We start from the raw sequence: 26,671 nt of genomic DNA, 5'->3' as shown, positions 1-26,671 counted from the left end.
CCACAACAGGGTTACAAAATAATGACAGTTGATTACCCATGAAACAGCTGAAATAGTACTTAGGGAATCCTGTAGTACTTTGAGGAATAGTACTTAGGGAAGCCTGAATTCAAGAGGGGAGACAAAAATGAGGACCTAAAGGAAGTTGAAGCCTCTGGCACCTAAAGCTACACAAAATATTAAACACACCCAAATCCTAGCCAGTTTCTCATAAATCCTCACACCGAAGGACTATTTGCCACAATTCTTGTTATTTGATACAACATGTCTGCTTTTCAACAACAACAACAAAATTACAAGATATATTATGAGGTCACATAAAGCACAGTGTGAAGTGACAAAGCAAGCCTCAGAATAGATTCATCTTATGACACAGATGCTTGAACTATCAAGGAATTTAAAATAACTAAAATTAATCTGTTAAGGCTCTAATGGAAAAGATTTACAACATACAAGAACAGACAGGTAGTATAACTAGAGAGAAGGAAACTGGGAAAGAAAGCCTAAAGCAAGCAGAAGAAAGGGAATAATAAAAATTAGAATAGAAAATGAAATTGAAAATAGGGAAAGAGAAAAAATTCACATAACTCAAAGCTGTTTCTTTGAAATGATCAGTAAAATTAATAAACCTCTAGCCAGGCTAACCAATTAAATATGAGAGGAGAAACAATTTTCCAATATCAGAAATGAAGGAAGGGTTATTACTACTGATCTCATGGATATGCAAAGGAGAATAAAAGAATATTATGAAAACTCTATGGCCACAAACTTGATAACTTAGTTGAAATGAACCAGTTCCTTGAGAGAGAAAAACTACTAAAACTCACACAAGAGAACTATGTAACCTGAATATCCCTGTAAGTATTAAAGACATTGAATCAATAATAGCAACCTTCCAAAAAAGAAAACACCAGGCCCAGATGGTTTCACTGGTGAACTCTACCAAGCATGGAAGAAGACCAATTCTGCACAATCTCTTTCAGTAAATAGAAGTTGGGAGTGGGGAGGGAATTTCCAAACTAACTTTATGAGTCCAGCATTACATAAAAACTAAAACCAGATAAAAGAGATTACAAGAAGGGAAAACTACAGACCGATATATCTCATGGTCATAGATGTAAAAATCCTCAACTAAATATCAGCAAATAAATTCCAACATTGTATAAAAACAATTATATGCTGTGACCCAATGAGATTAATTCTAGGTATGCAAGACTGGTTCAACATTTGAAATCAATGTATGATTTCAATGTATCAACCATATGAATGGACAAAGAAGACAAGGCATATGATCATATCAGAAGACACCAAAAAAGGATTTGAAAAACTCCAATACCCATTCATGATAAAAAAAAAAAATACCCCTCAGAACATTAGGAATAGAGGGGAACGTCCTCAGCTTGATAAAGGACAGCTAAAAAATCCTGTAACAATGTCATACTTAACGGCACTCTCCTCTTAAGATCAGGAACAAGGCAAGAAAACCTTTTCTTACAACTTCAATTCAATATCATAATGGAAGTTTCATCTAAAGCAATCATAAAAGAATCATTAAAATATACAGATTGGGAAGGAAAAATGAAACCATCATTCTCAGATGCCATGTGGAAAATCCCAAAGAATTGATTAAAAAAACAGACAAACAAACAAAAAAGAACTCCTGGAATTAATGAGTGATGACAGCAAGATTTCGGGATACAAGAATAATACACCAAATTGATTGCTCTCCTATGTACCAGTAATGAATTTTACTACTAAAAGTATCATTTATAATAGCACCCACAAAATGAATTATTAAGTATAAATCTAACAAAACTTTGTTGTAGTATCTATATATGTGGAAACTACAGAACACTAATGAAACAGATAAAAGCAAAACTAAATTAATGGAGAGATATTTCATATTCACAGACTGGAAAATTCAATATTGTTAAGATGTCAGTTTTTCCCAACTTGATCTAGAGATCCAATGCAATCACAATCAAAATCTCAGCAGAGTATTATGTAGCTACTGGAAACTCATTCTAAAGATTATATGGACACTTTGACCTTCAAGATGGCGGAAGAGTAAGAGGTGGTGATCACCTTCCTCCCCACAAATACATCAGAAATACATCTACATGTGGAACAACTCCTACAGAACACCTACTGGACTCTGGCAGAAGACCTCAGATTTCCCGAAAGGCAAGAAACTCATCACATAACCGGGTAGGGCAAAAGAAAAAAGAAAAAAACAGAGACAAAAGAACAGGGACGGGACCTGCACCTTGGGGAGGGAGCTGTGAAGGAGGAAAAGTTTCCACACACTAGGAAGCCCCTTTGTGGGCGGAGACTGCGTGTCGCAGGGTGGGTATGGGGGGGGAAGTTTCGGAGCCACGGAGGAGAGCGCAGCAACAGGGGTGCAAAGGGCAAAGTGGAGAGATTCCTGCACAGAGGATCGGTGCCGACCAGCAATAACCAACCTGAGGGGCTTGTCTGCTTCCCTGCCGGGGCTGGTGGGGCCTGGGAGATGAGGCTTGGGCTTCGGAGGTCAGAACTTAGGGAGAGGACTGGGGTTGGCTGCATGAACGCATCCTGAAGGGGGCTAGTGTGTCACAGCTAGCTGGGAGGGAATCCAGGAAAAAGTCTGGACCTGCCTAAGATGCAAGAGACCACTGTTATGGGGTGCACGAGGAGAGAGGTTTCAGAGCACTGCCTGAACGAGCTCCAGAGATGGGCACCAGCCGCGTCTGTCAGCGTGGACCCCAGAGACGGGCATGAGACGCTAAGGCTGATGCTGCCACCACCAAGAAGCCTATGTGCAAGCAGAGGTCACTATCCACACCTCCCCTCCCGGGAGACTGTGCAGCCCACCACTGCCAGGGTCCTGTGATCCAGGGACAACTTCCCTGGGAGAACACACGGCACCTCAGGCTGGTGCAATGTCACGCCAGCCTCTGCCGCCTCAGGCTTGCCCTGCACTCTGTACCCCTCCCTCCCCTCTGGCCTGAGTGAGCCAGAGCCCCCAAATCAGCTGCTTCTTTAACCCCGTCCTGTCTGGGCAGAAACACACGCCCTCAGGCCACCTACATGCAGAGGTGGGGCCAAATCCAAAGCTGAACCCCAGAAGCTGTGCGAACAAAGAAGAGAAAGGGAAATCTCTCCCAGCAGCCTCAGGAGCAGTGGATTAAATCTCCACAATCAACTTGATGTACCCTGCATCTATGGAATACCTGAATAGACAATGAATCATCCCAAAATTGAGGTGGTGGACTTTGGGAGCAATGATATATATATTTTTTTCCTTTTTCTCTTTTTGTGAGAGTGTATGTATGTTTCCTTCTGTGATTCTGTCTGTAAAGCTTTGCTCTTATCATTTGTCCTAGGGTTCTGTCTGTCTGTTTTGGGGTGTTTTTTTTTTCTTTTTTTAGTATAGTTTTTAGTGCTTGTTATCATTGGTGGATTTGTTTTTTGGTTTGGTTGCTCTCTCCTTTCTATCTTTCTTTTCTTTTTTTTTCTTCTTTTTTATTACTTTTAATTTTTAATAATTATTTTTTATTTTAATAACTTTATTTATTTTTCTTTCTTTCTTTCTTTTTTTCTCCCTTTTCTTCTGAGCCGTGTGGCTGACAGGGTCTTAGTGTTCCAGCCAGCTGTCAGGCCTGTGCCTCTGAGGTGGGAGAGCCAAGTTCAGGATATTGGTCCACCAGAGACTTCCTTGCTCCACATAATATTAAACGGCGAAAAACTCCCAGAGATCTCCATCTCAACACTAAGATCCAGCTACATTCAACCAGCAAGCTACAGTGCTGGACACCCTATGCCAAACAACTGGCAAGACAGGAACACAACCCCATCCATTAGCAGAGGGGTTGCTTAAAATCATAATAAGGCCACAGACACCCCAAAACACACCACCGGATGTGGTCCTGACCACCAGAAAGACAAGATCCAGCCTCATCCACCAGAACACAGGTACTAGTCCCCTCCACCACGAAGCCTACACAACCCACTGAACCAACTTTAGCCACTGGAGGCAGACACCAAAAACAATGGGAACTATGGACCTGCAGCCTGCGAAACGGAGACCCCAAACACAGTAAGTTAAGCAAAATGAGAAGACGGAGAAACACACAGCAGATGAAGAAGCAAGGTAAAAACCCACCAGACCAAACAAATGAAGAGGAAATAGGCAGTCTACTTGAAAAAGAATTCAGAGTAATGATAGTAAAGATAATCCAAAATCTTGGAAATAGAATGGAGAATATACAGGAAACATTTTAAAAGGACCTAGAAGAACTAAAGAGCAAACAAGCAATGATGAACAACACAATAAATGAAATTAAAAATTCTCTAGAAGAAATCAATAGTAGAATAACTGAGGGAGAAGAACAGATAAGTGACCTGGAAGATAAAATAGTGGAAATAACAACTGCAGAGCAGAAAAAAGAGAAAAAGAATTTAAAGAATTGAGGACAGTCTCAGAGACCTCTGGGACAACATTAAATGCAACAAAATTTGAATTATAGGGGTCCCAGAAGAAGAAGAGAAAAAGAAAGGGACTGAGAAAATATTTGAAGAGATTATAGTTGAAAACTTCCCTAATATGGGAATGGAAATAGTTAATCAAGTCCAGGAAGTGCAGCTCTCTGCAGGATAAATGCAAGGAGAAACACACCAAGATGCATATTAATCAAACTATCAAAAATTAAGTACAAAGAAAAAATATTAAAAGCAGCAAGGGAAAAACAACAAATAACATAAAAGGGAACCCTCATAAGGTTAATAGCTGATGTTTCAGCAGAAACTCTGCAAGCCAGAAGGGTGTGGCAGGACATATTTAAAGTGATGAAAGGGAAGAACCTACAACCAAGATTACTCTACCCAGCAAGGATCTCATTCAGATTCGACAGAGAAATTGAAACCTTTACAGACAAGCAAAAGCTGAGAGAATTCAGCACCAATAAACCAGCTTTACAGCAAATGCTAAAGGAACTTCTCTATGCAGGAAACACAAGAGAAGGAAAAGACTTACAATAACAAACCCAAAACAATTAAGAAAATGGTCATAGGAACATACATATCTAAAATTACCTTAAATGTAAATGGATTAAATGCTCCAACAAAAGACATAGACTGGCTGAACGGATACAAAAACAAGACCCGTATATATGCTGTCTACAAGAGACCCATTTCAGACCTAGGGAAACATACAGACTTACGTAAGTGAGGGGATGGAAAATGATATTCCATGCAAATGTAAATCAAAAGAAAGCTGGAGTAGCAATTCTCATATCAGACAAATAGACTTTCAAATAAAGACTATTACAAGAGACAAAGAAGGACACTACATAATGATCAAGGGATCAATCCAAGAAGAAGATATAACAATTGTAAATATTTATGCACCCAACACAGGAGCACCTCAATACATAAGGCCAATGCTAACAGCCATAATAGGGGAAATTGACAGTAACACAATTATAGTAGGGGACTTTAACACCCCACTTTCACCAATGGACAGATCATCCAAAAGGAAAATAAATAAGGAAACACAAGCTTTAAATGATACATTAAACAAGATGGACTTAATTGATATTATAGGACATTCCATCCCAAGACAACAGAATACACATATATACAATGCATATATATACAATGGAATATTACTCAGCCATAAAAAAATGAAATTGAGCTATTTGTAGTTAGGTGGATGGACCTAGAGTCTGTCATACAGAGTGAAGTAAGTCAGAAAGAGAAGAACAAATACCGTATGCTAGCACATATATATGGAATCTAAAAATAAACAAACAAACAAAAAACACATTTCTGAAGAATCTAGGGGCAGGAAAGGAATAGAGACACAGACGTAGAGAATGGACTTGAGGACCTGGGGAGGGGGAAGGGTAAGCTGGGACAAAGTGAGAGAGTGGCATGGACTTATATATACTACCAAATGTAAAACAGATAGCTAGCGGGAAGCAGCGCATAGCACAAGGACATCAGCTCAGTGCTTTGTGACCACCTAGAGGGGTGGGATAGGGAGGGTGGGTTGGAGGGAGACGCAAGAGGGAGGAGATATGGGAACATATGTATATGTATAGCTGATTCACTTTGTTATAAAGCAGAAAATAACACACCATTGTAAAGCAATTATACTCCAATAAAGATGTTAAAATAAAATAAAGTTTACACAGAAAGGCAAAAGACCTAGAATAAGCAACATAACCCTGGAGAATAACAAAATTGGAAGAATCTACTACCTGATTTCAAGTCTTATAAACCCACAGTAATCGAGACAGTGTGGTGTTAGTGGAAGAAGGTAAGCATATGGAGCAATGGAACAGAAAAAGCTGCAAAATACACCCATACAAGTAAACTCAACTCAGTTTTTACAAAAATGCAGAGGCAATTTAATGAAGAAAGAATAGTCTTTTCAACAAGTGACACTGTAGCAACTGGACATCCATGTGTAGAAAACCATGAAGCTCTAAGCATGGACCTCCCCCAAAAAATTAACTCAAAGTGAATCATACACCTAAGTTTAAATGTAAAAGTATAAAACTTCTCGAAGCAAAAGAAAATCCACATGACCCTAGATTTGAAGATGAGTTTTTTTTGTTTGTTTGTTTCTTTCTTTTACTATACGCAGGCCTCTCACTGTTGTGGCCTCTCCCGTTGCGGAGCACAGGCTCCAGACGCGCAGGCTCAGCGGCCATGGCTCACGGGCCCAGTCGCTCCACAGCATGTGGGATCTTCCCAGACCAGGGCACGAACCCGTGTCCCCTGCATCGGCAGATGGACTCCCAACCACTGCGCCACCAGGGAAGCCCTGAAGATGAGTTTTTAGATACAATAGCAAAAGAATGATCCATAGAATAAAAAATTGGTACGTTGGATTTTATTAAGATTAAAGACTTTTTTCTGTATAAGATATTCTTAAGAGAGTTAAAAGACAAACCACAGACTGAGAGAAAATATTTGCAAAACACAGATCTGAGCTTGCAGTCAAAATATGCAAAGACCTCTCAAAAACAGAACAACAAGAAAACAAACAAACCAATTTAAAAATAGGAAAAAGATCTGGACAAGCCTCACCAAAGAAGATACACAGATGGCAAGGAAGCATATGAAAAGATGCTCAACATAATTTATCATTAGAGAAATGCAAATTAAAACAACTAGACACCACTATACACCTATTAGAATGGCTACAATCCAAAAGGCTGACAATAGCAATTTCTGGCAAGAATGCCAAGTGAGAAGAACTCTCATTTATTGCTGGTATGAATGGAAAATGACACCACCACTTTAGCAGACATTTTGGCAGTTTCCTACAAAACTTAAGCATAGTCTTACCATACTTCCAGATAGTGGGGGAAACCTATATTGGATTATAGCCTAAAGTATAAAATAAATACCCAGGAGTCCACTCTGATGTAGCCAAATAATTGAGTAGATAACTAAATGGGGGAATATAGATAAATCCCCCACGCAGAATTCCAAATAATTTTTCTGCCTACTCTGTCCTCAAGTGTCCCCCATTCTTTAAAAGTGGGCTTCGCATAATGACTCCCTTACAAAGATTACAGTTTGAAAGGGGAAAAAAAAAGAGTAAATGCATAGTGGAGAAAGCTGAAAAACACTATCTTAGCCATGTGATCAAGAGGAACATTATCAGTGATAAGTCGTGTTGATAAAATGTACCCTTGGTATGAGGTGATGAGAATAACACTTCACCTCTGTGATCTCCCTCCCCAACACCCATAACCCCAGTCCAATCATGAGAAAAAACATCAGACAAATCCCAACTGAGGTATTTCTATGAAATACCTGAATAGTACTCCTTAAAAACTGTCAAGGTAATCAAAAACAAGGAAAGTCTGAGAAATATCTCAGTGAAGAGGAGCCTAAAGAGACCAGGTAATAAATGTAAGGTGGGAACCTGAAACTTAAAAAAGGATATTAGGTAAAAACTAAGAAAATCTAGATATTGTATACATGTTAATAAATAATAATATATTAATATTAGTTCATCAATTGTGACATGCTCATATGAGATGTTCATAGTAGGACAACCTCACTGCGGGTTATAGGGGAACTCTGTACTATTATCATAATTGTTCTGTAAATCTAAAAGTATTCTAAAATTTAACAAGTTTATTAAAAAATACTGCACACTACAGCACGCTTGGTGAGAAAAATATTTTTTGGTAGAGGAGGAAGCCAAGGAAATCAGCATAGTGTATGGAATTGGGCATTAGCACTAGACAGACCTGGGTTCCAAGATCAACCCTGCTACTTTCTGGATGTGTGTTGCTAAGCATCTAATTTAACCTCTGTTTCCTCATATGTTAAATGAGCATCATCTAATGATTATAGTTGAATTATAGAAGGCATATGGCACATAGGCCATGTAGCTGTTGCTGTAGCTGGTATTGCCATCCTCACTGTGACATGACTCTTCTCGGTTTGGTTAACCATGCTGATTATCGACACCCACTGGGTAGATGTCTATGGTGTGTTTGGATGACAACTGCATTAATACAGTGCTTCCTTGTATTCAACTCCAATCCAGCTTGCTGTTGTTCAAACATGTCCCCTCTCGGGGAGACAGAAAGCAGACGCTCCCCTTTCCTTGAACAAAGATGCCAATTATTTAGTCAGATTTCTCTGCAGACTGAGGGTTTCTTTTCTCTTTGTGTTCATGTAAACTGGTGCTTTAATTATCACAGTTGAAGGAGAGTTGAGGCTGGAATATTTATTATTCATGTTATAAATAACCTTTCATTATTTTTCCTTATTATGAAAACAACAGATATTCAATATAGAAAATTGAAAACATTCTAATAATCAAAAAGAATTAAAAACCACTTACAATGCCAGTAGTCAAATGGTTTTATAACCTGCTTTTTAAAATCAACATTGTATCTTGTAAACCCCTGATCATGCTTATGTCCCTAAATATTGTCACACAAATTATTTTTAATTGCTGCACAGAATTCCATATATAATGACTGCACCACAGTTTATTCGCTCAAGTGCCTACTTCTGAGTGTTTGGGGAGTTCCCTTTTATTTTATTTTTTTGATATTATAAATAGTTTGGTGTTGAACATCCTTGTAGTTAAATCTTTACATATGTTTTTAATTATGTCCTTGGGGTGGTGTGTTCTTTGTTGTAGTTGCTTGAGCTGGTTGGCCTCAGGAGGATCCTAAAGCTAGTACTGCTCTTAGGCCAGAGGAAGGGTGAGAGGAAGGAGTGGGATGTAGGGAGTCTGAAATTAATACTTGGGTAATTCAGTGTAAAATGAAACAAACACAAAACGTGTATTTATGCTAGATTGGACTTTGCATCTCAGTATCTCCACTTCTGCTTCATTCCAGTTGTAAAGATTCCAACCATAATGCCCTTTGTAGCTAGATACACGGGTAAGTCTCAGTTATGCCACATCCTAGCGGCATGACTCATTATATTCATCTGTAAAATGGGGGTGGCCTTGTGAGAACTAAAATAGATAACACATATAAAGCCCCCTGGTGCATAATGCAGGCTCAATAAGCAATGGATCGCCTCCACCTGAGAGATGCTTTAATTTTTTTCCACAGCCCACAGCAAGGCATTGTTCCCCTCAACTTTGGTCAATTTATAATATCTAGGCAATATTTTCCTTCTGAGAAAAGCAAAAGGACATTTTTCTGCCTCTTTTGCATTCTGCATCCTCACAGCCCCAGGCCCTTCTGAGACTCCTATGACCACTAAGTCACTTCCATTATACTCAGGACTGGAAGAATGTCTGTCCCTGACAAACAGGGTTTTGAATTCATCAGTGGCCCCCTGATACCTCAGTGTCCAAAATGTTTTATCTGGCATTTGCTTCGCCGATGAATGGGGAAGAAAGAAAAGGCAAGACGCTATGCAGGGTTTAAATCTAATAAGCCTTAGACAGTTCAACTGCTGCTTCCTCCACCCCACCCCTCCCCTCTTCTTTTGGAGCTACTCATTTTCAAACATCCTCAATTTTATATCAGAAGGGGAATAAAGAAAAGGACATAAGCTGGGTAGTCAGGCATACCAGGGTTCCACTCCACGGCTCTGCTATTTACTGGCTTTGTGATCTTGGGCAAGGTAATTCATCTAGTTGAGCCTCGGTTTCCTCACATGCACAATGAGGATAAATACAGCTGGTTGGTAATAATTTCATGATTAATGAAAAACACATAGCATAATGCCTTCCACACAGCAGCATTTCCCCATTTATCGGGTCTTTCACCCCTTGCAACTTTCCTTTACCACACCTCTACTAACGTTACCTTGGAGAGAGAGAAACTTTTCATCAGTATACAACCCATTGTGCCTTCCAGAATGGTTTGGTTAAAATTGCTGCCTAAAAACCTGCCTAATTAGACTTATTTTTACCCAGCTAGACTCGTTCATTCATCCATTCACTCAGCTTGTGCCAGGAATTATGCTGGACACTGAAAATGCCAAAATGAACAAGACCTTCTCTGTCCTCAGGGAGCTCATAGCCTAGTGTAGGACACAGATAAGGAAACATAAAATTATAATTCAGCAACAAAGTGTTCACGTTATGGCAGAGAAATGTGTAAGGGCTTGGCAGGGCGCCTAACCTAGCTGTGCTGGGGACGGTGGCGTCCTCAGAGAGGGGCAACTGAGCTGAGCTTGATGAGCCAGTACAAATTAGGTCAATGTAAGGTAAATCATGTAATCTTTATGACAACTCTGAAAAATAGATATTTTCATTTTACAAATGTGGAACCTAAGGCTCAGAGAGACTGAGTTATCTAAGATCACCCGAAGTCTGGGGACCCAATAAAATCCAAGGGAACCTGGCTCCAGAATATTTCCTTGACGGTGGAAGTCCAGACACCTTGTCAGGATTGCTGCCTACTTAATGGAAGCTCTGTAGTATGCTTTTCAGCTTCCTTTCAAATCATACTCTCTCCCCCGCTTTTTCATGCTGCAGCTCTTCTTTCTCCATGGATATGCTGGGGATTTAGAGAAGGCAGGGACTCAGCTTTGCTCCTACTGCGTAGCCCCATATGTGGGCTGCACGAGTGTCAGCCACCTCCCAATCATCATTCTTTCTTCCAGGGACAGAGTTATGGCCCTGGGAGAGGTCTGTTCCACCAGAGTAGTCAGCTACTAATGAGCTTCATGCTGCTTCTCTGCCCCCGGCTCCCCAGCCATTCTCCACCCCAGATCTCCTAAGTCACCTTCATCTGGCAGCTGGAGACTGATGGGAGTCTGTGTGGGGAAGTGCCCAGCCCTGGAGCTAGAGCATGTCCCTAGATCCCTTGGGTATACACTGAGTGTGAGCCAGCCGCAAAGGAGAGGAGGAGACGGGCTCAGCCTCTTGGACCACTGCCCAGGACAGAGACGCCTGGGTCTCTGGGTACATCAGACCTGTGGGTCCCTCCCTTCTGGGGAAAGGCACATTTCTCTGATGCCCACAAAACTCTGGTCCTTCTCTGCCAGAAACCCAGGACCCCTCTGCTGAGCCTGTTCCTATGGTGTTATAGGATTATATAATATCATATGGATTTGAATTGGGAACATCAATACCATAATAGCCACCATTTATTGGAAAGCTGCTATAAGCAAGATATTCTTTTTTTTTTGGTGGGGGGGTACGCGGGCCTCTCACTGTTGTGGTCTCTCCTGTTGCGGAGCACAGGCTCCGGACGCGCAGGCTCAGTGGCCATGGCTCACGGGCCCAGCGGCAGGTGGGATCTTCCCGGACCGGGGCACGAACCCGTGTCCCCTGCATCGGCAGGCGGACTCTCAACCACTGCGCCACCAGGGAAGCCCCAAGATATTCTTTTTAAATAAATTTTTATTTTTATTTTATTTTATTCTTGAAGTATAGTTGATTTACAATATTATGTTAGTTTCAGGTGTACAGCATAGTAATTCAGTATTTTTACAGCTATACTCCATTAAATGTTATTACAAGATAATGGCTATAATTCCCTGTGCTATACAATGTATCCTTGTTGCTTATCTATTTTATACATAATAGTTTGTATCTCTTAATCCCATACCCCTAATTTGCCTCTTACATTTTGTGATCACTTGTTTTCTATATTTGAACCTGTTTCTGTTTTGCATGTATATTCATTTGTATTATTTTTTTAGATTCTACATATAAATGATATCATACATGCAAGATATTCTTAAACACCTTATCTGAATTACTTCATGTGCTGCTTACTGTAAACCATGAGGCAGATACAACTATTATCTCTGTTCTACACGAGGAAATTAAGGCTCAGAGAGTTTAAGTAATGTGTCCATCTTCCCACAATGGATAGATCCAGTATTTCACCCCAGTAGCCTGACTCCAGAGTGTGTGCCCCTAACTACCAAGATATAGGGAGCTGGGCTAATGTTTGAGCACTTACTTTGTGCCAGGCATTGGGCTAAACTCTGTGCATGGATTATCTTAGTGGCTTCTCCCAACCAGCCTAGTATCCTTATTTTACAGATGAGGAGCCTGAGATTCAGAGAGGTTGAGTTTCCCTAGGTCACAGAGTGAGCAAGTGGCAGATCTAGGATTAAAGTCCCAGGCAGCCTGACTCCTGAGTCCACCCTCCTGGCACCATGCTGTACCAACTGTGCTGGGTTGAACAGTGCTCCACCAAAGTTCATGTCCACCCAACCTCAGAACGTGGTCTTATTTGAAAGTAGGGTCTTTGCAGATATAATCCAGTTAAAATGAGGCCATACTGGATTAGGGTAAACCCTAAATCCAGTGACTGGTGTCTTTATATATAAGAGAAAGACGAAGAAGAGTCAGACAGAAAGACATAGACACACACAGGGGGAAGACGACCGTGTGAAGACAGAGGCAGAAATTGGAGCAATGTACCTACAAGCCAAGGAATGCCAAGGGTTGCTGGTAACCACCAGAAGCTAGGAAGAGGCAAGGAAGAATTCTTCCCTAGAGCCTTGGAGGGAGCATGGCCTTGCCAGCAACTTGATTTCAGACCTGTGAGAGAATAAATTTCTGTTGTATTAAGCTACCAAGTGTGTAGTGGTTTGTTATGGCAGCCCTAGGAAACAAACACACCATCTGAATACCATGTTATCTTCTTGAAAACAGGAGCCTGGGCTCCATGCTCTCCTGGAATACTTTTTGGCTCCACGAATTATGATTGTATCATTTTTAGTTAAACCAAAGAAGGGTTCTAGAGCTCCTAAGGAGAATTATCTGGGGGAAACTATGGCCGTCAATGGGGTCTAGCAGCATGAATACCCCCTTCACCATTCCATGGTGTTCTCTGGAGTAGGGGAAATGGACCTGAGTTTTCCAACAGCAAGTCTTTGGATGTGTCAGTTAACCTCTTAGTCTCAATGTTCATATCTATAAAATGGGAGTAACTATACCCTTGATATTGTGAGGATTAAATAAGGTAGTGGATATACAGTGCCTGATAACATGGAAAAGAAAAATACATGCATTAGCCCCCTACCCCCATCTCAGGGAGATTTCTTTCAAGGCAGTGGCATTTTTGTAAGGACGTTCTCAATAGGACAGGGGCCAGGGCTATGTGCAGGTGGGAAGTGAGGGGTCCAGGGCAGCTTCAGTGGGTGTCATGGAGATGTTTGTACAGCATCTCTTTGCTGGTACGGGAGGGGTGTTCAGCAAGACTCAGGAGGTCAGTTCAACAAAACATTTGATGACCCTCTACTGTGTCCTGGGCACTGGGCTAGGTGCCATGGTAGGGGAGGAAACACCCTGAAGCTGTGTGCCAGATGGGGTTGCTTGCTCGGCTGCAGAGCTTAGCTGTACCTTTCTATATTTAGATTCTATCTTTGTCAAGCAAGAAGACTTGTTTGACAGGGCTCTGGTTTTTCATCTCTGAAAAGCCACTCATCCATAAAGCTTGGGGGTTGGGGGGAGAGATAAAGGGGAGGGAACCTGGCTTCTTTCCCTCGCTCTGAACAGATGGGATCAGAACAGGGCCCTTCCACCACCCCAGCCAAGATGCCCGAGCCTTGGCAGTGGTCCCAGGACACAGACAATGGGGTCTGATGGCAGCTTCTCAAGCCTGGCTTTCCCTGGGCAAGAGGCTTCTCCTGAGGCTGGCAAAGCCATTTCTTCAGGCTCAGAAATAGGATTTGGCGAGAGGGAAGAGGGGACTGCATTGAGGCAACTCCTGACAGCTTATCCTGGAAAACTAGGACACAGCTTGTGGGGTCCTAGCCCAGCGGCCCTGACATCTGACCCTTCTTCTGTCTCTGCAAGGACCGTTGTTTAGGGAGACAGAGGCAGAGCTGGCCCAGGAACATTGGTCTGCTGGCTGCCGACAAGAGGATGGTACAGAGGATGGTGTATGGGGTGAGAGGTGGGGGAAGGAGGGTCAGGCTGTGGGATGGTACAGTTGGTTTGAGCCTGACATTTCTCTTTATGGGTGAGGCAGGCTGTGGAGGGAATGGGTAAGGACAGTTAGCCTCTGAGCACAGCTAAAATAGAAAAGATTTAGCATGAGGTAGGCGAGGGGTCCATCTGCCCGTATGTTTAGACACAGACCTGAAAAACGAAGGAATCAGATCCTGAAGAGCCTTTCTCACGTGCCTGAGCCAGAGTCCTGCCTTCAGAAAGATGAATTTTGAAACCACCCAGGGAGAAGGGCTGAAAGCTAATCCTTACAGTGATCTCCGGTTGACTCCGTACTTGCAGTCTGAGCCATTTTCATTCCTCATAAGTCCTCAGCCTCCTCTCTTCCTAAGTAGGGGGACTTACCCATTCTTCACCAAAACTAAGTCCATCTGGTGCCATCTTCCTCCACTTCCTTTCTCCCTCTCTGAAAATGTGTTGGTTTTCAGCCCCGCAGACTGTAAGCTTCTCAAGGGCAGGTGCCCTGTCTTATTCCTCGTCTGTGTCCCCACATCATGTGGCATAAAAGCAAGGGGAGAGAATAGAGAAGAAAAGAGAGAGAGGGAGAGCAAAAGGGAGTGGAAGAGATGCAGCTAGGTAGAGGGAAATGCAGTGGAGTAACAGACACACAGAAAGAAAACCAGAGACAGAACACTGGCACACAAAATCCCTGTCATGTGATACGCACAGTGTTAGGTAAACCAAATGCATTTTTGGGGGGACGTTTCACTGGGTTTTCTCTTTAGCTTATGAAGGGCAGTATAACTTATGCTGGTTGATAGATGAATACCTGCCAAACTACTCAGATATAAACATAGACAAAACCAGTAATCTTCCCTTCCATGTTTATACCCTGCCCCCAGCAAGACACACATTGTACTAAGTATCAACAATTAAGTGTGTTAGCTTTTGTCCTACCTGGCTTTCCCATATGCTTGTATAAACATAGGCTTCTTTTTATTCTACTTCTTTACAGAAAAAACGATAACCTGCTATGCCTATTTACTCCACATTTGCCTTTTTCACTAACAATATATCGCAGACATTCCTTTCTGTCAATACACATAGATGAAACTCTTTCTTTTAATAACTGAACAACTCTCCAGAGGATAGATGCATAAGAATTATTCTACTATTGATGGACATTCAGGTTGTTTCCAGACTGTTTTATGTTATAATAAACAATTATCTAATAAAGATCCTTGACTATCCATGTATACTGGTGTTTTTATTTCTGTATGCTGGATTCCTCCAAGTGGGATTGCTGTGGTGAAGGTAGACAGGTTTTAAATTTTATTAGATCCTTCTAGCTTAATTTCTGAAAATACTACAGCAATTTATATCCTCACTGGCAATATGAGACAGTTTTTATTTTCCTACTCCTTTGCCAGCTACTAAATGGAATCAATCTTTAATTTTCGTGCATTGGTTAGGAGAAAATGTTATTTCATTGCTGTTTTGATTTGTATTTCTCTAACACCTAGGGGAGCCTAATGCTAGTTTAGGCTTGTACTAGCATTAGGGTTTTCTCTTCTGATATTTGCCCATAATATCCTTTTCCTTTCTCTACTGGGATGTTCCACCTTTTCTTACCAATTTGTAATTGATAAGAAATTGCATATAATACATAGTATACATATATTATTTAATTTAATCTTTAGAATGACAGTTCCCAAATTGTGTCAAGGTGCCTAGGGCGGGCCACAGAAAACTTAAAGGGGCATGAAGAACTATTGAACACTTTAGGGAGAAACTCAGTGATATTTAACATCTGCTGAATACCCTGGAATTACCAGGGTGAGGGAGTTCACCATCTCACCATCAGATCACACTACAGTCCATTCAATGACATCATATATATAGGTGATGCTGGGTTTTAGTGAGTTGTTCTAATAACAAAGCAAGTAACTGCAGAGGAACTCCCTGGCTGTCCAATGGTTAGGACTCTATGCTCTCACTGCTGTATGGTATGGCCAAACCCCGCCCCCCCCCAAAACAGGCAAGTCACTGCAAACACCAATGTGGAACAGGAAAGAGGGATGTCGGTATTCAATCTGATTGTACAGTGTCCACAGTCCCACACATTCCATGAGTAATTAGGTGGCTGTGTTTATTTAAGAATGAAATGATAGTGTTGCCTTTCTTTCAAATTATGTATATAAAGTGATAGGACATACATACTTTTGAAATTGTTTGAATCCAACTACTTAATGCATGGAACTGTTGGGTATTTATTTTGGCCTAGGGGCCCTGTGAAAAACTACTGAGAAACTAAAGCAACTGTGAATCAAGCAAGTTTGGGAATCTGTGCTTTGGAACAATCCAATAACCTTGTTATGGGTGATGACATCTCTGTTTTGCATATTTTTCACAGATGTGGGAACTGAGGCTCCGAGAGGTTAATCGATTTATTCGAGATCAGAGAGTTAGAAAGTGATAGAATCAGAATTCGAACCTAAGTCTGCCTTGTTCATACCCTGAGACTTTCCCACCCCAGAAATCTGATATGATTCATTCACGGATGCAAATCTTTATTGTGCCTGGAGTCGTAGAAGGAAGTGACACTTCTTTCTGAAGTGCAATCCTCCAACACTGCCTTCAATTGCACTACTGATTATTTCTTCTCTCTCCTATATCTTTGATCCCTCCCTCGCCACTGAATCCTTCTGTAGCCCATGAAAGTGTTCAATTCTTATTTTAAAAGAAGAGGGGGGAAAGTTCCTTGACCTTGATAATCCTTTAAGCCATTTTGTCACTGTGCTCCTTGACTACAAACTTCTCCATAGTTTGCTGGTACCTGCCCTTCTTCACTTCCCCTTATGACTCCACATCACTGTAATCTAGCCTCCTGCACTCTGCTGATCCCCAAGGCTACCAAATGATCTTAGAAAATCTTTACAAAGTTTAGGGCTTTTTTCAGGATCCACAGCCAACTTGTCCTTGTACATATTGGAATTGCATGCACTAGGTGCTCAATGCATGCCTAGGACATACTGGCTCTGCAGGTCTGCCTCCAATGTCTTTCCTCAACTCCAGGCCCGTTAGTTTCCAGTTACCTTCTGAGCACCCCTAAGTACGTGAAGTTCTGGAGGATTCTCTATGTAAATCAATTTTCCTGACTGCCTCTGAACTCCACATCTCTCAACCCTAAATCCTCCTCTTCACCCACCTCCCACTTTTTTCCTTTTTCCATTGTTAAATAAAAGTTCAGGAATTTAAAATCTATCCAGAGATAGACTTGAATAATCCCTTATATAATCTTGGGCAAGTCATTTTGCCTCTCTGAGCCTGTTTGATCATCTGTAAAATGAAATAATAATAATAGTAGTAATGTATTTTATGTCTGTTATAAGGATTAAATGAGAGATTTCACAGAAAGTATCTAACATAGGGCTTGACACTTAGTAGGACTCGAAACATGAAGATAATGTGTTAATTACAAGCATCATCTTTTGTCATCATCATCACTATCATTTTTCCCCACAAAAGACCTGTTCCTCTGTTCCTGATGGAAGACAATATGCTTTAGTGCAAAGAACACTGGGTTTGGACTCAGAAGGACCTATGTTAAAAACCCAACCATACATCTATTCTGTGACTTTGGACAAATCACTTTACCTCTTTGAGCCTCTGTACCCTCCTCCATAAAAGGGGATTCATATCATTCATCCGTGATGGAGTGTCTAATGAGATAATAGCTGAGAAGACACTTTCTAACATATATTGCAACACAAAGGTAACTTTTAGCTTATGACTTATTACTGTGTCCATCGGGCTACCATTCTCACAGGAGAAAAGTTCAAAGTAATCTTTGACATCCAGACTCTGCCCCTCTTGCCCTGACTCAAAGTCCAACGACCACCTTTCAGTTCCTAATCTTGCTTGTGCTGGTCAGAGACATGCACCGGATCAAGGAGCACCTTCTCTGCTTTGTGTTTACTGTGGGCTCGCAATTCATATTTAACCCCCAGCAGGGCAAGAGATTTAGCCCCACGGCTGCTGCCCCAGCCTGATAAGGTTTTCTAACAAAGTGAGTATACTTTCTGAGTATCTCCATATCTTAATGGAAAATTCTCCTGCAACTTTTCAGACACTTTATCTGTTATTAAGTATGAATGTTTCCAACCAGCATATTTTTCACTGGAGAGTGTGAAATATTACAAGATCCTCTCATGTTGTCTATTCACAGGACTTCCTAAAGCTGGTGCCAGATCAGGGAGCTGATTGGAAATACAAAGAACATTAAAGAAAGGAGAAGGGAGCGCCAGTGCTGGGGGTGGGGAGGGAGAAAGAATGCAGAAAGACGCCTTGAAAACTGCAGGAGCCGTCCTGGAACTGCTCCTCTTTATTATGCCCTAATTGGCAGACACCTCACAAGGTTCCCAGATATCCCCTGCCCAACTGATGTGCCCCCTGAGATTTATTTACAGGACTCACAAAACAGGGGTAGCAAAATGCTACTGTCAGGAAGATATTATAACCAGAATCTGTTTTTAATGCAAAATCTTTAACTCACTATCTTATCCATCTTCAGAAAAAGGTTTTCCTGTCCAAACCCCTTGCATCAGAACTTGGTGAAATGTATGAGGGAGAGGAAGGAGTTTGCTTTAACCGATAGCATTCACCGTTTTTTATGGTGCTATTTGTCTAAGTGACAAAGGCAGAAGGCAAACCTATACTTCTTTCTAACTTTTTATTGCTTTTCATCCCAGTGGGAACCAGCAGATAGGGGGCAAGAAAAAAAAAAATCTTTCGAATGGTGAAATGTGCTTAAGATTTTTTTTTCCAGAAAGAGGGAGGAAAAAATGACCAACAAATACAATTCGAGTTTGTTACAGTCTGGAGAAAAATGTTGTTGAAGCTTGGCTTCTGCAAATTCTCTGTGAATTCACTTCTGTGAATCCAGCTAGAGCTGAAGGGTAAAAGTGAGACAAAACAAAGAAGCTACTGTGACTTGCCTTTTGGCTTTACATAAGAGAGCCCAGCACACAGAACTGTGTTCAGAGTGAGCTACTGTATAAGGTGGTGAGGTCCCCATCACCAGAGGTATTTAAGTATATGCCACTTGGTGGAGATGTTGTAGAGAGAAATAAAAAAATGGAGAACAGGTCAAGTGGATGACCTCTGAAAACTTTTCTAGGCCTAAGAGTCTATGATTCTTTAAGGTCAGGGGCAAGAAGAAAAAAGGTGAGTGTGTGGGGGGGGGGGGCTTTGGTAGTAAAAATACAGAAATTTTATTTTCTCCCTGTGATCCAAATAGAACTGAGTTTTGATCACTTGACTGAGTAAGAGGGTATATATCCCATTTTATAATGGGAGGGACTAATAATATTAACATTAGCAACAATCACAGTGATAATAGTTAATTTATTTTTAGTGTTGGCTATGTGCCAGGCACTGTCTTAAGTGCTTTCCAAACATTTTCTACTTCACTCCTCAGAATAACCTTATAAGGAGGAGACTGTAATTATTCCTCCCAATTTAGAGTTGAGGGAACTGAGATTCAGAGAGGTTGTGTAAGGTCACTAGAACCTCCTTTATAGATGGAAAAGTTATACCCAGAGGACTAAATAATTTATCCAAAGTCTCAGAGAGTGTTTGAAGCAGAACAATCGGAAAGGATGGGGCGGGGGTGGGGGGAGGAAAGAATTGGGAGATTTGGATAGACATATATACACTACTATATATAAAATAGATAACTAATAAGGACCTACTGTGTAGCACAGGGAACTCTACTCAATACTCTATAATGACCTATATGGGAAAAGAATCTAAAAAAGAGTGGACATATATATCTGTATAACTGATTCACTTTGCTGTACCCCTAAACCAATACAACATTGTAAATCAACTATACCCCAATAAAAATTAAAAAAAAAAAAAAAAACAAAGGATGCGGGGATTTGGAGTCAGAAGACCAGGGTCCTTAAGTTCTAGGTATGAAGTGCAGTGATCCATGTACTGTACTGTGAGATGAAGTGAATTAACGTACTTAGTACATTAATTCACTTCACCTCACAATAACCATGTGAGAGTGATATTTTTGTCTCCCTTTTAGAGATGAGGAAAGTGAATATCAGAGAGGTTAAGTAACTTGTGTAATACTGCACAGCAAGGTTGAGGTAAGGATTGACATTTTCAGATTGATGGCCCTGTTGGTACACAGAGACGTTCCATACATTCATCAGATCTCAGGAAAGTCATTAAACAACTTATAGCTTTGGATTTCTCATTTTAAAAAAGAGACAAGGGCTTCCCTGGTGGCGCAGTGGTTGAGAGTCCGCCTGCCGATGCAGGGGACACGGGTTCGTGCCCCAGTCTGGGAAGATCCCACATGCCGCGGAGCGGCTGGGCCCGTGAGCCATGGCCACTGGGCCTGTGCGTCCGGAGCCTGTGCTCCGCAACGGGAGAGGCCACAACAGTGAGAGGCCCACATAACGCAAAAAAAAAAAAATAAAATAAATAAAAAAAAAAAAAAAAAAAAAAAAGAGACAACATTACAACTGTCCTTGTCTTGTCAGTTGTCCAGGGTTGTTATAGGTCCTAATAATGCAGATTGAATATATTGTGAATCAAGTGTAGTGTCCTTCATTTTTGCAAACATTGGGTCTCCTGATTAGAAGCTGAGGGGGATCCTCCTACTTGTCATGGTTATTTGTTTGTTTGTTTTGGTTTGGTTTTGGTCCCTTAAAGCAGCAGCTGGAGGCCAGGACTTGGAGGTTCTAAAGGTGGGTCCATGTTCTTTAAGTGCCAAGGCCTTGGTGGGTAGCAGCACCGTATCTGTAAGCATGTGAGAGTAGATGCTGGCCTCCCTGCCTGGCATTGTACTTAACGGGTCTCAGAAAGCAGAGAGCCCAGGGGAAAATGCCCTTTGAGTGAGCCTGACATAATGGGACCAGGCCTCCCGAATCCTTATCTGGGTTCTCTCTCATACTAGTGACGGGGTCTCTCTGGCCTTGTTTGCACCTGCACAGTAATTGTGGCAGAGCTGCCCTATGTGCCTCTGCCTAAAGGTGCTTCCACTTTAGGCTCTTTCCCTTAAAGCTCTCCTAGTGTTTCCAGTCTGGAGGATAGAATCTGACTATCTTAACGGTACACTTTCTTCCTTGCTGGTAGTCCTAAAATTATCCCTTAATAAATTTCATGTTGGACAGTTTTTTTTCTTTTTTTCTCAAAATGTGGGATCCATGGAGGGAAAAGCCAAACCTTGAGATTTTCACAGCACTTCAACGTTCTATAGGACAGAGCCATGGAGCCAGGATAAGACCTAGCATTTGCCTCTTGCCTCTGCCACGAGATCTTGGGGAAGTCATGTTCATTTAACAATTTCCTGTCTACTGAGGAGACTGCAATGTAGTAACAGAAGCGTACACTGGATGGGCGCATGGGGTGCTGAGATGCCCAGAGCAGGCACTCAGTCCACTCTGGAGTGAAGGCTTCCTGGAGGAGGTGTGATATAGCTGAAACTTGAAGGATGCATTAAGTTGACAGGTAAGCAGGTGGAGGAAGGGCATTCTGAAGAGTTTACGCAAAGACACAGAGGGACGGTGAGAAGGCCTGGTGCATTCAGGGACCAAAAACCATTAAGTGTGGCTGGAGCTCAAGAAGAATCTTAAGGGATGCGGAGGCCAGATCATGAAGAGCCTTGGGTGCCAACAGAAGAGTGTGTCTTTATCCTGACAACGATGGGGAGACTTCAGAGAATGTGAACCCATCAAAGGAGAGGTGGGATGCGTACTAAAAAGTTACTTTGGTTGCAGTTCAAGGGGCAGATGGAAGCGGCCAGTACAGACTAGGATAAGATAGGACACTAGTGCATAATTCCAACAGAGGATAGACGAGGCATAATCTAAGACAGGAGTGATGAAGAAGAGGAGGAGTTTCAGGGCACAACTTGCTTCTTTGGGCTCCACTTTCCTCGTCTATGAAATGTGGGGATCTCTGTGGCCCAAATCCTTCATCATTACACGATTAAGTTTTCCTTCTCTATTTTTTTCCCCATAGACCCCCAGTGTTTCAAGGGGTTATGTCTATTAAGTTACATTTATTAAGGGATAATTAGTTTTCCAATAAGTACCAATTTTAGTTGATATAATTCCCACCAAAAGCAATTAAAGTCTGATTTTATTGCGGAAATGTTTTGATTCCCGTTAGCATTTTTGAAATATTGAAGAGTTCATGGACTGCCATTATACCTTTGGGCTCTTCTTGCCAGGGAGTGTAAGGCAGAGTTGGGGAACCACTGTATATGTTCATCTGTAAGGGTCACCTCTGAAATTTTATGAGTCTAGGAAATATCCCTCTTCAACAAGTACTTGGTGAGCTGTAAATCACTCTGTAAGTGTGAGAGATTGTTAGAACTCATTATGATTATGCAGACTCTCCCAAAATACTAGACTTCAGACACATGAGGTAGCAAGCTGGGAGCTACTGTCATTTAATATATGAGAAACTGGAGACAAAGAAGTTGAAAAACAGGTTTTAAAATTCAGCAAATTAGCAAAAATAGCAGCAGTTGCTTCCCCTGCTTGACCTCCTTGGGTATCTGTTGATTTTAAAGAATGCTTGAAGTTATCCTCTCCCTACCTTCTAAGATCCCCACTTAGTGGGAAGTGATTCACTTCTTGGTGCAAAGGAGCAAGGAATCAAATAGTGGTAGAGTAGAAACTCAAAGGAGGCTTGTGGCAACTCATAAGTAGAACGGACCTCAGGGATGAGGGACAGGAGATACCCTGCACCTTATCCAAGAGAGAACTGCAGAGACAGTGATGAGCTCGGGAGATGCTGGCAGAGCAAAACCATGGGCCATTAGAGAAAGGCATTTTGAGGGCATTCAGTTCAGCTCCTAGGAGGAAGGAGACTGATGACAAGATTAAAAACCAGTAAATGGAGTGAAATTAAAGCCCTACGCTAATTTGAAATGAATATGGAAGGAACAGATGGAGTCTGAATTTAAATATCAAGGTGTACCTAAATACAACATATGTTAAATGGAACAAGCACATTGTGAGCTAATAGGTCTAGTATGACCCCATTTATATATTAAAGAAACAGCAACTCTGCCTCAGCTTTTTTCTCTATACATTGGGGGTAAAAATAGCACCTGTCTTATGGTGTTGTTTTGGAGATAGTCAGTTGGTGTACATTGTGTTTAGAAACATGCTAGACATGCAGTTAAGTGCCACAGAGATATTTGCTCTTGTATTTATTTCTATATCTAAACATTTCTATGCCTCTGACTGAATAAGATAGATTTGAAAGAGCAAATCTAGGAGGAAGAAGCAGGATAAGGATGTTGAAGGAGGCCCTTTTTTGCTGTAATTATTTGTTGTTTTTTTTGCGGTATGCGGGCCTCTCACTGTTGCGGTCTCTCCTGTTGTGGAGCACAGGATCCGGACGCGCAGGCTCAGGGGCCATGGCTCACGGGCCCAGCCGCTCCGCGGCATGTGGGATCCTCCCGGACCGGGGCACAAACCCATGTCCCCTGCATCGGCAGGCGGACTCTCAACCACTGCGCCACCAGGGAAGCCCCTATTTGTGTATTTTTATTTTGTTTTCTTGTAATGATTATTTCTTTAGCGTGAGACCATATTCATGGATTACGTATTAAGAAACAAATTTGGCTTACTGGAAACTCTAAGAGCATAACACAGGTCTGGAAATGCAAAGCCAACAAATGAAATATTTTCACTTATTTGTTTACTCATTCATCCTTCATTCATCTAGTTCCTATTGCATGCTTATTTTGCAGTAGGCATCCTATTAGGAACTAGTGATAAAGTAATAACAGAAGAGAAAAACCATCCTTGCTTTCCTGTGAAAGGTGGAGACACAATGAATAAATAAGTAGAATATTTACTTTGTTAGATGGAGGTATGTTCATTGCTATCCACTGTCCAACAATGGATACGTTCTGTGGGGAACAGTAAAACCAGAAGAGGGATAGGAAGGACCAAGAGGGAGAAGGGCTGCAATTTTAAATGGGAAGGATAGGAAAGGCCTCTCAGAGAGGAGGCATCTCAGTAAAGGCCTGACCTGCGTCAGGGAACTATGCAGCTATTTGGGGGAAGAGCATGCCAGGCACTACTACATTTAATCCTCTCAATAATCCTCATCATAGGAAATGTAAGTTGGTGCAGCCACTATAGAAAACAGTACGGAGGTTCCTTAAAAAACGAAAAATAGAATTACCATATGATCCAGCCATCCCACTCCTGGGCATATATCCAGAAAAACCTCTAATTCAAAAAGATACATGCACACCAACGTTCATAGCGGGACTATTCACAATAGCCAAGACATGGAAGCAGACCTAAATGTCCATTGACAGATGAACGGATAAAGAAGATGTGGTATATATCTATATACCACATACATATATTCCATACATTCCATACATCTGAAACTAATACAATAGTGTAAATCTACTATACTTCAATAGAAAAATGAACAAGAAATAACCCTCACTACAACCCTGGGAGATAGGTATCATTAATGTCCTCATTTACAGATGGGGAAACTGAGGCTCAGAGAGGGGGAGGTTGCCTAGCTAGTAAGTGGCAGAGTTGAGGCTCAGCCTAGTGCTCTTCCTAACGTGCTAGGGGTTATCTTTGCCCTGGATCTAGCTTCAGAAGAACATTTGCTGCTGAGTCTGGGGCATTTTGGTGCAGCTCTAAGCTATAGGTCTGGTGGAAAGTATCCTCTAGTGCCACCTTTGCTGCTCTTGCAGTATTAGAAGGTGACACATTCCTTCTCCCTCTCCCTCCCTCTTCCTTCTTCATCCTTTTCCTTTCTGTCATCTCTTGGCCTGAGCCCAGGTAGGACACATGTGGGCAGAACACAGCAACTGGTTTTGAACCTTCACAAAAGTTTCCAGCTCTCAAATGCTGGCACTCCCGAAGCCCTCCTGACACGCTGGTACGTGAGTGGGAAGCAGAGTGATGATGTGGAAGAGCATGGGATTTGGAGACAGAAGACCAGGCACTTGGCCATCTGTATGAACATGGCCAACCCTCTCATGGTCTCAACTTCCAATTTCACCTGGCCTAACTCACAGATCTACATTGCAGATCAAATGAGAAGACAATAACTAAGACTCTGGTCCTGAATTCCAGTGTGTGTATTTGTGGGTGGGGTAGGTGATTTGACCACACCAACAGGCAACCCTTGGATACCAGCCGTGGGTCCTACGATTCAGCTCAGTTCTAGCACATCTTCCTGGAGGTAGCACCAGACTCCACAGGTTAAGGGCTCGGTTCCACAAGACTGCCCTTCACTTTAGATGCCAATTGCAAGCCCAGGTTGTCACCTGTGCTTTTGAGCGACTGGCTATAAATCAGATGTTCCAGTGACCCCGAACTTGGGTTGGATTAATTCACTAGATCGGCTCACAGGACTCAGAAAAACATTTTACTTACTAGATTGCCAGCTTATTATAAAAGGATGTAATTCAGGAACATCCAGATGTAAAAGATGCATAGAGCAAGGTATGGGGAAAGGGTGTGGAGCTTCCATGCCCTCTCCAGGCACTCCACTGTCTCCAAATCTCCATGTATTCACCAACCCAGAGTCTCTCCAAACCCCATCCTTTTGGGTTCTTATGGAGATTTCATTAATAGGCATGACTGATTAGATAACTGGTCATTGGTGATCGATTCAACCTCCAGCCTCTCTCCCTTTCCTGGAAATCAAGGGGTGAAAGTTCCAACCCTCTATTCCTGGTTTGTTCCCCTGGCAACTAGCCTCCATCTTTAGGTGTTTTCCAAAAGTCACCTTCATTAATATAAACCCAGTTTTGGTGGAAAGGAGCTTGTTTTGAATAACAAGACAACCCTTTTGCCTTTACTGAGGACTATAGAGAAATTATTATAACAGAAGATGTTCCCACTGCTCTTATTTATCACTCAGGAAATTGCAAGGGTTTTGGGAGCTCTGAGCCAGGAACTATGGGTTGAGACCAAACATAGATGGGAAATATATATTTGGTCATTTGACCAAATTTGACCTTATTTCAAATGACCAAATATATATTTCTTATAAATCACAATATCACAGTAATCTTATTAGAAGTAATATATAGATATTAGATATTTAGATGGACTAATAAATGTTCCATTAGATAGAGGTCTACACTGAGGCTTAAGGTCTGGACAATAAAGGTAGCAAGAACAATCAAAACAAGAGCTCATTTAGGGATCCAAATGCACACATAATACTGCTATCATTTTACTTTCTAAAACAAAACTTAATGATGTATGATGAGAGAGAAAACAATAAATATTCTATTTC

Source organism: Hyperoodon ampullatus, assembly GCF_949752795.1.
Source record: "Hyperoodon ampullatus genome assembly, chromosome: 6".
Lineage (NCBI taxonomy): Eukaryota > Metazoa > Chordata > Mammalia > Artiodactyla > Ziphiidae > Hyperoodon > Hyperoodon ampullatus.
The sequence above is the reverse complement of the archived record's forward strand: the minus strand, read 5'-3'. Positions refer to the sequence as shown.